The sequence below is a fragment of the Oxyura jamaicensis genome, chromosome 1 (assembly GCF_011077185.1).
Source record: "Oxyura jamaicensis isolate SHBP4307 breed ruddy duck chromosome 1, BPBGC_Ojam_1.0, whole genome shotgun sequence".
In the NCBI taxonomy this organism is placed as follows: Eukaryota; Metazoa; Chordata; class Aves; order Anseriformes; family Anatidae; genus Oxyura; species Oxyura jamaicensis.
The window spans coordinates 58,429,920-58,446,311 of record NC_048893.1 but is presented as its reverse complement, the minus strand read 5'-3'; the positions used below and the strand labels follow the sequence as shown (position 1 = coordinate 58,446,311).

General features: G+C 43.2%; 1 protein-coding gene across 7 annotated transcripts in view; it reads left to right on the top strand.

Annotated features, from left to right (window-relative positions):
* Positions 1-16,392, top strand: part of TBXAS1 (thromboxane A synthase 1) — a 242,014-nt gene that overhangs the window by 37,407 nt on the left and 188,215 nt on the right. Inside the window, exon 1 of one of the 7 annotated variants that reach the window (XM_035343305.1) lies at positions 14,449-14,466. The exons of the other annotated variants lie outside the window; for them this stretch is intronic. The gene's annotated coding sequence lies outside the window, so the exon portion shown is untranslated. Of the gene's footprint in view, positions 1-14,448; positions 14,467-16,392 lie in introns of those variants that run through there. 7 annotated transcript variants of the gene reach the window in all.

Here is a 16,392-nt window from a genome sequence, read left to right as displayed (position 1 = left end):
AATAAAAATTACAAAATGTGGATAATAAAGCATGTGAGGCACTTGCAATTGGAAAAATATGAATTTTAATAAGCTGGTTACACTCCTTGTGAGCTATGTATATCACCAAAATGTGTGGCTTGATCCTCCGCTGGGGCTGTTCGAAATAACTGCAGTGACTCCGGTGGCACTGCGCGGATTTACGTGAGGTGAGAATCTGGCTCACATCCCTTATTATCTTCCAATGTGACTCTGCAGCTGTAACGCAATCTTATTCAGCTCGTTGGGTTCGGGGGCAAAATAAGTGCCCATGGTTATTTTTAGAAAAGAGCATCATCACAGGGGTTCATATGACTCTCGCTCTCATATATTTATTTTTTATTGCTGTTGACCTACCTGAGCTCTTCTGGTGCTGGAAAACTTTAAAAAGAATAATTCAATATTTTTCTCCAGCGAGACCACTGGATGGTAGGTCCCCCCCCCCCCTTCTGTTGCTTCACAGTGTTGAAGGCTATACAGGCAAGGCATTATTTTGCACGTGATGCAATGCAAGTCTTGCTTTTCTTGAAAGGTGGGTCTGACTGCACCTCTTTTCAGTTTTCAGGTGTCTCCACACAGCCTGCATTCTCCTGTGCTCTTTAAAATAGAAATTTGACTGTTTTAGGGTTTTGTGGGTCATGCAGTTCATATTTTCCCATTTGAAATCTGAGCCCTCAGACATCATGGTCATCTGGGCTACAGATAACCATGATGGTTGTTTTTCCCATTTTGTCTTTTTTTTTTTTTTTTTTTCTTTTTTTATCCCTGGGCTACAACAAAGGAGAGTATGAGGGCTATTGGTGTCCTTGATTGAGATCAGGGTCTGTTGCCCATCAAAAAGCCTCTTGGATGTGCTCATCCTGTTTATACCTCCCCTAATATTGTTAAGGAGGAAGAGATTGGGAGCGTCAGTTATTTTCTTAAGCAGAAAGTGCTGCTGATTTCCCCCAAGGCATCAGCAGCTTTTTAAGAACGTTTAGAAGCACAAAGCCACAAGGTACCACTGGGCGTTATCACCAGCATTCTTCTTTAAACTATTTTTATTTGCACGTACTTTATCTCCAGCACTTCTCCAGTCTGAGAAGATCAAGCAGACGCCACATGTACAGTGTAGCCCAGACAGCCAAATGACACAGTACTGTTTTGACTCGGAAGGCAGACTTCTGCTAAGCATCAAGGGGCAAACCTTTATCTCTGCACGTAGTGCTGAGGAGTGGAGGGAAGAATTCATTCCCTCAGTTGGAGGAGCTGATCTAGATTTTCCATTGCAGTCTTCAACTGCAAGCCTACGAGCCACAAGGCTCTTTTCTGTAACATATCTCTGGGACTACTCCACTTTCCCCCACAAACTTAGATCCACAAGCCTTGTGCAGCTTCATCTCCCTCATCTGTTTCTCCTCTGAAGTTCAGTTTCTGGGGGAAGAAAGTTCAGAAGCTTCTGATCGATGCTCCCACAAGGGTAAATGAAAAGTTGTTGCATTCTCTTTTTGTCCCACCTGTTAATGAAGTCTAATCCCTGCCTTGGTCCTGTTGGAATGATTACCAGTGCCCCAAAGGAAGTGACTGATTTGCCCCCAAGAAATATGTAAACTGTAAAGGTGCTTCTTGAAATGAAGAGCTTTGATGTAAGAATTTGTCACTAGATTGTAATGTACTGAGTCACTTGGACTGACACAGGTTCTGGGTTGCAGCTTGCTGTTGAGGGCAAAGTCTTGTCTCTTACAAAAATCCCCCCTCCTTTTTTTTTTTTTTTTTAAAGCATGAGGTCACCTTGTTCTGTGGAAAGTTTAGTTCATTTTTCTTCCCTGCAGTAAGGTATGCATAAATCAGACTGTGTTATGATAGAGGTGCTCACTGAAACAAATTCCTAATAAAAGAATAAACATGGAAGTAATCCATCTGTACCCTGCACATTCCTCAGTGAAGCCTTCCTAGAAACACGGCTAGGAAGGGAACTGCTGGAGTGGACAGGGATACCACTTGCTAGCAAATGCTGACAAATTAGGAGAGGTGCATTGAAGACATTTCTGTCCCCCAAAAAGTAAGTCTGATTCCCATTGCAGATTTAGGTTGCCAGCCAAGCTAATCCACCCCCACCAAGCCTTTGCTTTCAAAAGCTGGGATGCTAATGCATTGTGCTGCTTGCATTAGCTCAGATGTGCATCATCTGGACTTGCTGATTGCAGTATTGTTCTGAGTTTGGCTATTGAAACTGGCAACCCTGTATATTTATAAATACCATTATTAATCCCCGCCCCTGCCTACCCTTTCTCCCTTTCCAAGAAAACCCCATTATCAGAAACAAACCACCTTTTAACACATCCAAATCCAAGTACGTTATCTAGGTTAAATTTTGCATAGGCTTTGCCTAGGTTTAATTCTGGCTTGCAGTTTGTCTCGTCCTACCAGGAGATTACATTTAAATAATGCTTGATAAATGGATACTTATGACAGATACCAAGTGCTTAAGAGGAGTATCCATGAAGGAAGCGTAGAAGAGGCCTGACCAGTTTCGTCTACAGTTCCAAGTTATTCATCCTTAAAACTAAGTTGATTATTGATCAATGTTTAGATTTGAAAAAAGAAGGGAAGAGTGGCTCTCCTTTGCAGAGGAGTTACTCTAACACTGCTTCAGCCCAGAGGACTATGCTTTATACTGTTTTCTCCAGCTCCTTTTGTTTTAAGCCCTCAGCTGTTCAACAGACAAACCTGGAATTCTTTCAAGAGCGTTGTTTCTCCCATCTAAAGGTGGGAGAGCTGAAACACAGAGAAATGATTTGCTACTGGTGCACCAGTCCATGTCAGAGCTAAGAAAGGACCTAAAATTGTAGGCTTTCTTGGCAGCGTGCTAGCTCTCACGCATTATATCATGCTCTTGTGAAAAATGAGTACCATGAAACTATCTCTCCTCCACAGCGTAGCTGCAGTGCTTCCTGCGTATTGATAACAAAGCGAAGCATCTATAATAAATTCCTGGAACTTTATTCCAATTGTTCTGCAAGAAGTGATTACAGAGCAAGGGGAAAGTTGTGGTCGCAACAAATGGCCTTGTCACCGTCTGAGAGCTGACTTGCCATGTTTGTGCCTTTCCTGCCCTGCGGCGTGAGCTCTTGTGTGGTCACCTACACAAATGACTTGGGCTGCAAAGAAGAACACACAGCTTTTATCTTGACTTCGTGCCCAGCCTGGGCCATTTTTGAAAGACAGTCAGTCTGCAGCATTAGATGGCTGCTGTTACTCTGTGCTCACAAAGACAATGTGTGTTCTTCTCATGTTTCATTGTCTGCCTATCTGCTGCTGCTCCCTGTAGCTTGTTTGGCCATGAGGCCTTTGAGCTGAATGATTAACACTGTTATTTGCCCTCCAGCTGCTTGCAGACTGGAGCACGTACCCAAAAGAGGTGGTCTGGAACCATGACAGGAAGAGTGGGGAGACTGGGAACAAGGTTTGCTGATGTACTTTGTGTTTCCTCGCTCATGCAAGCACCCAGACAAGCCAACAGGTGACCCTGCATGTACCCTTCACACTGTGCCCATGGCCTTGCTGGCTCTCATAGCTGTCAGTTCCTCAGTACCATGGTGCGATTACCAGCTCAGCACCAATCTTGCTGCAGCTCTCCCTTTGTAGGATCTGGTGGTGCACATCCAGCCATGCCTTACAACACCGTGTTGACCATTCAGAAACAGCACGTGTTCTTGCTGGGAAGAAGGGCTGTGTCTTAAACTGTTTCCAAATAAAGACTTGCTCATGCTGTCTATACTGAAGATTGATTTAATATATTTTTGCTACAGCTCAGTTTGGTTTTTACTCCCTTCCATCTGTGGAAGCTCTTTTTGAGCATTTTTTTCATTGTGTGCAGTGTCAACTCTCACCTAGCCCATCACCTGCTGAAAAAATCCAGAAACCCTCTTTGTTTTCATTTGCTCTGTTGTGTATACATGTCAGTGTTTTCATTTTTTTTTTTAAACAAAAATATCCATGAAAACAATTATGCAGTGTTATCCTTATATCCCTCCTTCCTTCCCCTTCTCCCACACCCTTCCATTCTTCCTAAACCTGTTAAAAGCATATATAGTCATTTGGCTTTCCTGGCTTATTGCCGTATTTATTACGTGAACAGGAATGCACAACAACACCTGTGAGCATTATAAAGGTTTTATTGATCTGATGGGCTTGCACAGTACTGCGAGGAGACGAAGGTTATGTACAAATGGAGTGGGAGGAAATAGTGGAGTCGTGCTTACGGGCGATGCTACAAAAAGCACAGAGAGGAGGCTGGGGGGATTTGGGGACTTCAGGTGTCTTTGTGTCTTTTTTTTACTGATTGATTAAGGCAAACGCTCACCCCAGCCACAACTCACTCCCACGTATGCTCACATCCCTGAGGATCACACTTCCTTCTGTGTGTAGGCTTACAGGGCAAGTGCAGCACTGGGCTCTTCGTGCTGTCTTGTGGTTTTAAGAAAGGAACTGTCCTGCCACTGTGTGTTTGAGGGAGGTGACAGTGGGAAGCAATTTCTGAATTTCTGTGCACACGGTCATGCTTGGACATCAGCAAAATGGACATTAATATTTTCTGTGCTTTGTTCTTTTTCTTTTCTTCCCCCCTTTTTTTTTTTGGTGCAAAAATTGTGAATTGTGTAAACAGGTGAGATAGTTCATGGAAACTTCTTGCAGGTATGCACGCACATCTGCACAGGTTTGTCTCAAAGTCTGATGTTCTTTAAATAGAACTAATAAAATTGTTGCAAGTTTTTGTTGGTAATTTTGAGAATTTTTCTTGCATTTTTTTTTGTCTGTCCCTTTAGAGAAAGGGATAACATATACCAAAGGAAACTGGTATATGTTAATTTTAAAATGTGTAAAGGTTGTCTGTAATGAATTAAATCAGTGGAATTTTTACGTGAAAGTGAAGATCTACTGAACTTAAATGCTCAACATCCTCCTCCTGTATTCCTCTCAGTTTACATGTAGGTAACCTTTTTTTCAAGGTTAATGAGATTCTCTTGGTTGCAGACAGCATGATTAGTTAACTGAGGGCTAGCAGTTCTGTAATCACTAACCAGTGCAATGCTTTAGCAGCCCAGATTAGGCTTCCTGCCTGTGTGTCTTTTGGAACACCACTGTGGGCACCGCTCCTTCTAAGAAGAGAGCCTTCACGGGTGCTCTGGGGCAGCAGAGCCTGTTTCTGACACGGAGCAGAGGCAGGCATTGCCTTCACCGACTAGAAGCCAGGCACGAATGTGAAGCTCTGCAGCGATGTGCCATCCCTCCAGTGCCAGTTCAAACTTCGATGGACGAGTAGTTTAATGCGAGATGAAGTGGTTAAAAGAGCTGCGGATTTTTTCTCCTCTCTGCCAGAAGAGAAGCACTATCTGGCCAGGACAGGGTAAGGCCTGCTTCTCCATAGCAGTGCTCCTTATCTGCTCTTGGAAGAATAAACCAGGCTTAACGCATAGTTCTTTACGACAAGATGATGATGTTCAGGGACACAAAGACGTGTGATCTTTGATCGCCACAGCTCTGCTGACAGAGCTCTGAGCACTTGGTCCTGACCATGGTGGCCTTGGCACACCACAGTGGAGCACTGCACTGCTAATGCAGGGTGTTCTGGCAGTCTGGCAACACTTCAGGTTTTGTGCAGCAGACATAGTTTTGCCGTGGTTGTGTGAAGGAAAGCAAGAGAATGGTGTAGGTTCGGTCTCTGGGATGTGACGTTTTTAGGAGCCCTGTGGTGCTTACCCTCCTGTCGTAGTCTGAGGCCAGCTGCAGTCCTGGGTTAAACTCACAGCAGAAGAGGCAAGATAGGGCAGGACAGCAAGTTAGATAATACAAGGGTTGTAGAATTTCTCTAGGAGCAGTTATGCTTGTGTTTTCCTTTTATCACAAATTAGGTTATTTTTTCCCATAAAAGTCAGTGGAACTATGTCAGTAGAAAAACCTATTAGGGAAGATCATTCCTGAACACCAGCTTCTGGTTTTAGTGGGGTTTTCTGGGTCTTTCCTAAGATTATTTTCCTTTTGGCATGTCAGTAACAAAGACATGCATTTGGAAGCTCATGTAGTTTGAGGAGCTTAAAAGGTATTTCCTGTTTGCTAAGGTCCATTTTTGAGAACATAATGTGTTCATTACAGGTTATCAGATCACATCACTTATAATTTGCTCAGAAAGGGATCGGTTTCTTAGATTAAAATGGCATTGAAGAAAAAAATCAAGTATTTCTTAATATAGTGCCCTTTAGCCTATCTGTAGAAGGTTTTTTTTTTCTTTTTATTTTTCTTGTAGTACCTATTTGCACAGTGCCTAAGTGCTGAAGTCTATTTTCCTAGTGCTATGGTTTGCATGAAATTTAACTCAGAATAAGTGCAGTTCGTGCTCTGCAAAGGCTTAATATAAGACCTAAGCACTACTTAGAGTTCAATGTAAGACCTGTTTTGATGGGCTGAAGTAGGATACCTGCTGACTCTGTGCACAGTGATGAATTTCACCTCTACGGTTTGATTTGCAATTGATGTTAATAAGGGGATGGCTTACACGGAAAGCAGTCAGCATGAAGACAAGTGTGGAGGCCCTGCCTTTGGCTGGAAACGGTAATAGGTGTGGTGCGCTAAATTTAACGTGGCTTTTTTTATAGCTTGTGAAATACAGGATTGAGTAGGCCTGTCAAAAACTAAACAAAGGCACATTTTCTGCTTTCCACTGCTTATGGGACAGCCCAGCAATAAACAGTAGTAAACAGGCAAGAGGTGGCAAGGAGAAAGCATGACAGGGTGAGTCTGGAAAAGACTTGTGAGGCTCTGAGCCCAATCCCCTGCAACTGCAGGCACCTGTGTTATCCTGTAAGTCTTTTCATAAACTGGTAAAGCCTTAAAGCTCTGTCTGATTAGGTGATGTTGGCTTCCCTGTGTGAATAAGCTCCATAACACGTGCTCTTGACTTCGTGCCTCAGAACTCATTAATTCAAAGTTTGGTTGTTTTTTTTTTTTTATTGAGACCAATAAGAGGTGCTGTTAGGTAAGATGCAAAGGAGCCAAAAAATTCAACTTTGCAGCCAGATTTGGGGAAAAGTTTTGCAAAGAGCCAGACGGGTGGATGGCTTATTCATATCTATGGAAACAGGAGAAAGAAAAAGTGAAGGCTGATGTCTTTGGAAGGACAGAAAAGAAGGGAGACACAAAAAGAGACTGAGAGGTGTAGCAAAGCTTGTGATTTTTCAATCTGTAAAAACAAAGATCAGAAGACTTAAATTTTGAATTCTGTTTGCAAAATATAACTATCATTTTAAGGGCATTTTTTTTTTTTAATTCACTGATTGTAACTGGAAATTTGAGGACAGCCTCACAAAGCTAAGCACTGAGCAGAAGCCAGCAGTGCTGAGCAGTGCTGCGATACAGGGACAGCCAGCACATGCAGATATCCAACATCTGTTGTGCTGCCCAGCTTCCTGACAGAACAAGCCAGGGGCTGCGTGTACATGGTTAGGGCTTTGAAATGTCATTGGCAATGGGGAAAGGAACATGTCTGAGTCCGCTATGGCAGTGGTCTCCAAAGTGGGGTGTGTGCACGACAAGGGGTGCCCAAGACAATTCGTTGGGCAGCAGGGAGGAACATTTTATGTATCATTAATAAATAAATATATGAAAATACCATTTACTTCATGTTTATCTCATCCTTTCTTAATTTATATTTTTATGTGTTTTATAAGGTACGTAATATATTAGTACAGTAATACATGTATATAATTCAGAAATAAATAAATATACATATATTGGAGACGAGTTCATAGCATGTGTGATCAAAAAGGTTTGCACACTTATCTGCATGATTCACCCTTCATCACATTACTGCCCTACTACAGGAAGGGCAAAATCCTTATGTTACCTTTATAATGTTCAGACCTTGCTTCTGATTTCTATAAGTCAGATTTTGTCAGCCTTTCTCATGCTCTGTAATGCTTTTATTCTAGCAGTACAGCTAATTAACACAACCATTTCAAATGAGATTACTTGCGGAGTGGGTCTGATCCAAAACCCACAGAGGTCAGCTGAGGAAATCCCATGGTCTTCAGCACATGTGGGACAAGGCCCGGGGAGAAAGAGCTTGTTGAAATCGGGTGGTTGAATGAGCCCCTAGCTTTTTTCAATAGATTTGATTGAGCTGTGCTAACCGTTTTTGTCTGAGAGGAAATAAATAGATAACAACATGTTTACATATGGTCTTGTGCTCTCCTCCTTTCTCTCTCCCCCTCCCTGCACACCCACAGATCCAGCACAGAGCAGACGTGCCGTGGTGTCAGTGTCCCTCTGATAAAACTGGGGCTCTGTCTGATGTGCTTGCAGTCGATTGTACTTGATTTGAGTATGAGTTTTTTTTTTTTTTTGAATCTATTTTTATGCAGATTTTAAAGCCTGTAAGGTAATGAGTCCATAAGGCAGCTATTAATGTTTCAATCTTTCTGATACCCCGAATCTCAGAAGGAAATGGATGAGATCCGGCTGTTATAGATTTGTCCAGCCTTTTCTTGCTTGGGTTACATTAACCCTGTTTTATATGCTGAGCTTGGTACTTGGATAGTTCCAGATTTTTGCAAATGTGAGATTCAACTACATAAAAGACGGTTCAGGCATGCATAGTGATATCCCTACTGCATCCTTCCTCCACTTCCACATTTGTATTTCTGTGATAATGTCCCTTTTTCAAGCTAATCACACAGTAACTTTTACTGACCTTAAAAAACTATGTGATAGGACTGCCTGCTCATGACGCTGTCCTCATGTTTTTCTCCATAATGATCACAGCAGGCTTGAATAATGAGCTTCAATTTCTGTCGTTAGTGCAGGTCATGGAAGCACGGTGTCCAATAATTTAAAAGAAAAAAAGAAAACTGTTGATTATATATTTTAGGAAATGATTTTCTGTTTTCATATGAGGTCCTGGGATAAATGACATGTACATTAAATCTTTTATTTATTTTGCTTGCCCCTCTGAGGGTATGATCTTAGTTACACCCCCTGAGAGTCGCCTGTGTACAAACATAGGATGCTATTGAATGTATGAAAGTGTGCCTAACATTCCCATATTTACGATTCCTACATGTTCAGGCTGAATAATTATACATGACGGTGCAGATAATTAGGGGTTCATGACGGCACACACTCGGTAGAATTGAGCAGCCAGTTGTGCGTCTCAGCTGTGTGAGAGCTGTGTCTCTGCGCTTCAAATTATAGCTTTTGAGGGCCAAGGTAATTTTATACACGGAGCCAGTAGGGCAAAGCCTGTGGTTCAGTTTCAGTTTTGCCTTGCAAGGTGCAGGGCAGGCAGCAGCCTGCGGGCTCCGTGCTTCTCAGGGCTGAGCTGTGCATTGGTGAGATGGGGCACCGGGAGAACAGGAGCCTTGTTCTCCTTTCTGAGGTGCAAACTTAATGCATACACCTCTGTTCATCTCATCCTTCCTCCCCTCTGTTTCCCACCCCTATATTTCTTCCTAGAGTTTCTAGTACAGCTGTAGGCCGTTGCAGCTGGGCACTTCTGTCCTCTTAATGCTCTGGCCTTTGTGGTCAAAACTTCTTTGCTTTGCTGTCCTCAGGTGCCTGTATTTGGACACATATAAATAATGTGACAATTTTTTTTTTTTTTCTTTAGAAAAAGTCGAGCACCTGCACCTTTGTTGCTGGGGCATTGCTGTGCAATAGCTGGTTAAGATAGAGCCCCTTTGCTTGCATAGCTAAATGTGGATTTAAGAACTTTGTATTTTGACACCCCAGTTTGAAAAACGTAGCTGCAGGCAGCCATGCAAACTGCATGTTTCTCCTCTAAAACGAGAGAAACACAAAAATGCATTTCCAATAAGTGAGCATAATGTGGAGTATGTAGCCCCTGGGTTACTTCTTCTTGTGTTTTTTAATTAAATCCAGGAAAGTTTGTTTTGTTTAAAAGTTTCCTAACCCGGGAGTTGTATCAGCTGAGTGCAGAAGTGCCATTTTGCTGCTTGAGCAGAAGCAAGGCCCTGGCAAAGTCCCTGGCAAGGTGGGGGAGCCTGAGCAGCTAGCTTGGATGCTGCAATTACCACGAACTCACAGCGGCTCGACTGCCTGAGCTGACATACCGTCTTTCCTAAGCACTGAATTACCTTTATAAACAAACACACCGCCACCACAGGCTTTAGAGACGTGCAGCCTGTTTTCTCACCAGCCACAACTTGCTGGAGGAACAATAGGAGCAGCGGTAGCCCGGGCTGACTGGTCCGCTGGTGTTTCACAAGGGCCTCTGAGTCATGGCCCTGCTGTTCCCTGCGGTGCTTTGCCAGCCAGGCGCAGGTAAGAGGCACAGCTACCCTTCTGCCAAGGTGCCAGCAGCTGCAACTGTGAACTCCTCCCTGCCTGAGCTCAGTCCCAAGCACTCCTGATAGCCCAATCCCCAAATGTTGTCCCACCACCCAGTCCCGCTGTCAAAATCTTTTTCTTTTCCTTTCTCAATGCTATGAGTCTGTTCAAGTAGACTTGTTTCAGATTCAAAATGGCAACTCTTCTTCTGGCTCTGATCTGTCAGGAGAGAAGCGTAATGACAAAACCTGAATTTTCAGGAGGTCTAAGCCCACAGGTGGCCTGCTCATAGTAGCAAGTCTCAGTTTCATCATCTGTTGCTAGTGGAATAATTAATCCTCCCTGCCTGCACCTCATTGAGTGGTAAACCATGGCAGGCACAGCTGCTGAAGGATGCATGGTCTCCTCTGGGTGCTCGCATTTGGAAGCTGAGAATGTACTTCATCAAGTCTGGTGGTTAGGAGTAGATTAGAAAATGAGTTGCTTCTCACTTTACGTTGGAGAGTGGACTTGGGTAGAGGTTGTTCTCATCAGTGTGTCTTTAAAAAGTACAGTACTTATTAGTGAGTCTGTTTGGGTGCAGTGATTCTGAAAGGGTAAGTTTTGCTTTTCTTTTTTTCTTTTTCTTTTTTCACTTTTTTCCCCTCCTTTCTTAAAAGATGCTTCAGGTTGTTGGCAGTAGCTGTGGATTGGAAAGCATCCTTTACAGCTGCTTGCATGTCCACACGTACTTCTCTCTCTGTCCAGAGGCTTGCAGAAAATCCTGCAGTGATGCACTATAAAGTTCCAAATGGTAGCGGTGCTGTGGTCGTGCATCTGTTTGTGCTTGTGCCCTCTTAATAAGGTCCATAGATAGAAGGCTCTATGCTCTAAAACACGTTTAATGAAACTACATTGTAGGCTACGGCACTAAAATAAAAGTCAAGTGCTTGATCCTAATAAACCTTCCAGTTCATAAAAGCCTAAACATGTCTGGTGCTGCTTTGCTAATTGTTAGCTCGCTTGGTATCTCTGCTTAGTCTCCCATTTAAAGAGGCAATGTATTTGTCTTCGTAGATAAGCTGTTGCCAGTTTCTAACCAAAGCCTTTTTGTTGCTGTCTTTACTTGGGTGGCTGCACTGGTGCGGAAGGGGCCAGTTCCGTGATTTTATCACTGATTTGTACTGGTAGCACAAATCCCTCCCTGATGGAGAAGGAGGGAAATAGTCCCTCTTCCATCGATAGCAAACAACAATTAGAGTGATAGTTAATCACTTGTTTATTTATAGACCAGAATGAGCTATGCATCCATCTAGTCTGAATTCCTATGTACTCAGGCTGTTTTCCTTCAGACTTGCTAGGGGAAGTCCTGTTGTTAGGTATGGTGTGTGGTCGGGCTTTTTTTTTTATTATTATTATTTTAAGGACAGAAAAAAAGGCACTATTCTAAAAGCTGAAAGCAACAGTGAGTCCTCTAGCTCCCCTGGTTAATTGCTTTGATCTTAATGCATCCCAAGACATGTCATCTTAATTCAAGGTTATGTTTCTGTAATGGCTATACTGAGCTCCATGCATTTGTTTTGGCTTTGTCAGGGAGGATGGAAAGCTGCTTGCTCTCAGAGCACTTCCCTGCTTAAGTCTTTGCAGGCTCCAGCTCCTTTCAGCGCTGGAGGTATGATCTTTGTGTTTCTGCTTCCTAGATGTATCGCCAGGCTGCCAGATGACTTCATTTCCCTCTTCTGTAGTTGCAGCCTGTCCTTGTTGCTCTGTGCCGTCCCACCAATCTTTGTGTCAGTGTTAACTTTGCCAGGAAAGAGCTTAAGAGACGCTGTGTCTAAGGGAAGCATTTCACAGTGACTGAGCTGACCTCATGGCTTGCTGCTGCCAGAAGGGATATTCCCCTTCCCATCACCCCTGTCTGGTGCTGACTCTGGCACTCACCTGACCATTCAGTGGACCTGTCTGGCTAAACTACATGGGCACCCTTTTCTTTCCTTCTAGATACAATACCACCAGCAAGAGAAGTTCATTTTTGCCAGTTTTGTTTGCTGATCTAGAGGCTGCGTCAGCTCAGGCAAGGATCAGATGGACACAGGGAAAGCAGCAGGAGGGGATACGTGGAGGTGGGTGGTAGAGGGAAGGGAAACGCTTTTCAGCAGTGTGCTCTTTCAAGCAAGCACTTTGGGTTGCCTCAACTGTCTCCTGCAGCCCAAGTCCAATAGGTGACCTGCTGGCTGAATTGTTCCCTTATAAATATCACGGTCAGGATGGGATTCCTGAAGTTAAAGTGAGCAGAACTGTTGCTGGTGGTGTATAAAACCCAACACTTATCAAATAGCAGCCAGGACAAATTTCCAATTATCAAGTCCCATGGCCACTCCAACGACTTTACAGCAGCAGGATGACAGAGCCTGGTGGACGTGTCCCTTGGCACAGAAAATCTGGGGTCAGATTTATAATAGCTGTAATTTCATGATTCCTTTTATTAGTGAATGGAAAACTATCCTGGCAAGTCACGCTGCTGAGGCACCTGCTGATAAATACCTCATGGTTATCAGCTGTGTTTTGTGGCCAAGAATTGAGCCAGTTTTTAGTTTGTCTAATCTAGCATCACATTAGTTCTCCATGTAGTGTGAGGTCTTTTAGGCGAGATTTAAGTGGTCTAGTGCTTCTAGTGCACTGGACTAACCCAAATTGATTCTATTGAAAGGGTTATATTTATCAACCATAGCTGTATCCCTGCTCCCCCCCCCCCAAAAAAAAAAAAAAAAAAAATAAAAAAATGAAAGGCTTGTCTGATAATACTAAAAAGCATTAATTAAAGTTTTCATCTTTCCTCTAATTCCTTGTTGATGGCATCCCAAATTGATAGTTCCATTATTTTATGTAGGGATGTTGTCAAGCTAATTGACTTGTTACCTCTGCTTTTCTCCTGTCCCTTTACATTTTGGGATTATGCTGGCAATCCTTCTAATACTTGAAGTGTTCTGGGATCTGTTAAATTCAGTATTGTTAGCATAGAGAGTCTTAGCCATTCTGTTAGGTATAACTTATCTGATGTTATCCTTAGAGTTTATCTTTTTCTGTTTTCTCTTGAGGGTAGAAAGATGGTACACCAACTGAGAGGTCACTGAACTAGAGTGGTGGTCATGGGAAGGTTCTGGACCTTTGCATGATTGTGAAATAAAAGAGATTGTGAGGGGACCAGGTTCCGCAGCAGAGAGCCAAAAGAAAGGAACAGAACAAAACTGACAGGAACTGTTAGGACTAGTGTAGAAAATCTTCAGCCTTGCGTGTTAGGTTTTTCCTGAGCATTGTTCAGCAGGGTGCCTTCCCAGGAGGAGGAGAACAGCCCTTTCTGAAGGGCTCCAGTGTGAGTGCACGGTAGCAGAATGTCATCGTAGCTCACCTCTGCTGCAGATACAAATTCAAGGGATACGTGAAAGGTGGATGCTCAGCGTGCAGGAAGGCATGATGTACAGAATCCCATGTGGAAAACAAACAGCAAGCAAGACACACAAAGCAGTTAAATACTCATTTTGTTCTGTGGGGAACTGAGCAGTTACAGTGTGTGGGTGTGAGTATGGATGTGCATATATGGATGTATACATTAATATAAAAACATGGTTCCTTGAAGGAATCAAAAGTAGACTAGCTTGAGTTACCTACTCTGCAACTAAACTAGGAATAGCTAAATAAAAGAGCCATTATGCAGTGTGGTATGCCATCATAGGAATCCATCGTCTTTGCCAGGCGTTTACATTGCAGCCACTGTTTCACTTACCGCTTTGAAGATAAGCTTTAATATTAAAGAGTTCCTGGAGCTCTAGCAGCGGCCAGTGAGGGTCACTATTTTCCAGTTTACCTCATTGGGCACATGGTACATTGTGTACTGTGACACTTTACTTGGTTTGAGTCGATTGTGCTAATACTTTCTCCTCAGTGTCTTTTTTCATACTCACCCACTTCAAAGCTTGTAACCCATTGCCTTTTTGCTGTGACTGGATCTTTCAGCGTAGCTCCCTTAGGAGAGGCACCAAACTCAAACTCCCCAGCAGTAAGTGCACGTATTTGACTCCAGGCCTCTAGCTTCGTGTTTATGGTTAGCTCCTAGGAGACGAACTGAAGCTGGAAATAACAAAACAGGTCTGTAATGAGCATAAAAATAAATAAACATTGTTTTAGTTAGCGCTAAAAGTACACAACTGTAATAATTACTGAACCTATTCCCTGGTAGCTGAGTCTACGCCTTATTTGAGGTGTAGTGAGGTAGAGCTGAGGATCCTGCATCCCCTGCGTGTGACTTCTGAAACTCTGCCTTTCCTTTCTCTCAGCAAGAGCCTTTCTTCCTGCCAGGATTTCTGTGGTTTGTATTGGGCCTTGCTCCTGTGCTCTTCTGTTCTAGATCTCAAGTCTCTTGTTGGTCCTGTTATTTTTATCAACTTCATAACCTCTTTTAAAGCCTCTACTTTCTTCATTCTGCCTCTGGAAAATATCTGATCTGCACCCGGGCTCCTGCGGGGAGGGTGAGGAAAACTGGCTTCTCCAGGCTTCAGCTTTCCTCCTGCCTCTGTTTGAAGGTGAATCGTTCACAGCAATGACTCACTATCGTTACCTCCCTCTGGAATTTCAGTCCGTGGTCGTAGTTAAAAAGTAATCGGCTGATAGTATGCAGACTTCCCTTCCCATTAGGGGACCCCGTGATGATGATTTATTTATCGTTTTCACTTTAGCAGGAGCTAGGAACCCCTGTCAACGATCTGGGCTTTGCTGTGTGCATGAAGGCTGTGCAGCGTAAAGGAAAGATGGTCACCATCTCAGTGAACTTGCCATTGTGGTGTTGAAGCCTTTTGCTTTTGTGAGCCAGCAGCGTTAGAGGCCGTTTAGATAACAGAGAGAGGGTGAGCTGGGACAGGACTGCAATAGTGGGTCCTTTGAGAAATGCTGTGTGTGTGTGTGTGTGTCTGTAATGCATTCGTATGGTACATTACTCGTGCAAGAGTCTGTTGTATGTTAAAGACCCAAGAGTCGAAGGAACAGGCAACAGTAATGGACTTTCCTTTGTTAGCCGAGAGCAATGGTTACAAATTGCATCCACCAGCCTGCCAGATAAACAGTTCAAGAAAGAACATGACTGATACGCGAGCAAAGACACTTCATTAAAATTAGCTCTTCCTGTCATGTGCACAACTGCTCCATGGAAAAGAGGACTGTTACTGTGTGGATTATGGATGATCCAGATGAACGGACTGTGGAGTAAGCTGTCATGTGCTGTGACGCCAAGCAATGCAAATCAACTCTGTTCCAGGAAAACCATTTCCATGTCAGCCTGTACATGAAAATTATCTGACCTGAACAAAGGTTTCTTTAAAGTTAAGAGAATTATTCTTAAGGATTAGAGCTTGTCTATGTCATGGAGGGATGGACAGAATGGACTTCAAAGTGCAGTCAGAAGATGAGATAATGTGCAACAAGCATTTTTTTTTATAACCACCAGCCCAGAGAGGAACATGTCAGCTTATAAAGTACACTTCTGTCTGAACAGTCCAATCGGCTGTTTTACGAGTAATGCACAATGCTGCTATATTTTTCAATGATTAAAAAAGGAAAATACCTTTCAGTCCATGCTGTTCAGGGTTTAACAGTTTGTGTTAACCCCAGTGTTGCTATTCCTGCCTCTACTCAGTTGCTCAGTTTCCTTGTTGTTTGAATGGGTGATTCAGAGTTCCAGGAAACCCTGGATGCTTTTGTTCCGCTTTTAATCAGGATGGTACTTGGGAGCAATGCTTGAGTTCACTTTTTTTTTTTTTTTTGGGGGGGGGGGGCGGGCAGTTTTTTGAGTTCAGAGTATCTCCTCAAGTTTGCTTTCTGTGATCCTTTCATCCACTCTGTTTGAAATTCTGCTTTTCCTTTGGCATTGTTTGGCACTGATTCAACTACCTTCTGTTTTGTAGTAGTAGTTATCAGCCTTGGCTAGTGGCCCACGATAGCTGACGCAGACTGGGGATGGTGACTGCCTCTTCAAGCACACTAAAAGTCAATTAAAATAGTTTCACTGTTCTTCCTGTCTCA